Below are 569 nucleotides of genomic sequence, written 5' to 3' on the forward strand. Positions count from 1 at the left end.
CGGAGACAGTGCAATTGGCACAGGATAGAGCAGAGTTTAGGACTGTTGTACATAGGGCCGCTATGAGTTGCAAGCGACTCTACAGCACATAACCACAGCAACATCCTCAAGTTCTTCCTTCCCTTTCTTCCCTCCCTCCGTCTCTCCCAGCTATACTCTCAATGTAGTTACATAATTATTTTGAGTAAGTCATTTCATTGTTTTACTTATATAAATATTGCTCCAGAATCAAGCCACATAGTGTACTATGGATATAATGAAATTTTTGGTGCATTTAAATTCTGTCTTGTGTTAATAATTGCCCCCATTTTTTGTTTGTTTACTTAAATTTTAAATACACTTTTCTTCACTAATTCAGTTTCATGCTTTCAGACAAAACTACAAAACTCCTTTCAATGGTCAAACCCTACAGCTAAGCCTTTAGTTTCACTTTATTTTTTTCTTGACAATATTTCTAAAGTTCACTACTCCCACAGCCTCCTATTTCTGGGCCTATTGCACAGAATTCAAACCTCGAGTTGCTACAATCAAGGATACTTTAGGCAGAATGTTAAATGACCCAGGAGGTA

The sequence above is a fragment of the Elephantulus edwardii genome, unplaced genomic scaffold (assembly GCF_000299155.1).
Source record: "Elephantulus edwardii isolate Elephantulus edwardi_28Jun2011 unplaced genomic scaffold, EleEdw1.0 scaffold00135, whole genome shotgun sequence".
Lineage (NCBI taxonomy): Eukaryota > Metazoa > Chordata > Mammalia > Macroscelidea > Macroscelididae > Elephantulus > Elephantulus edwardii.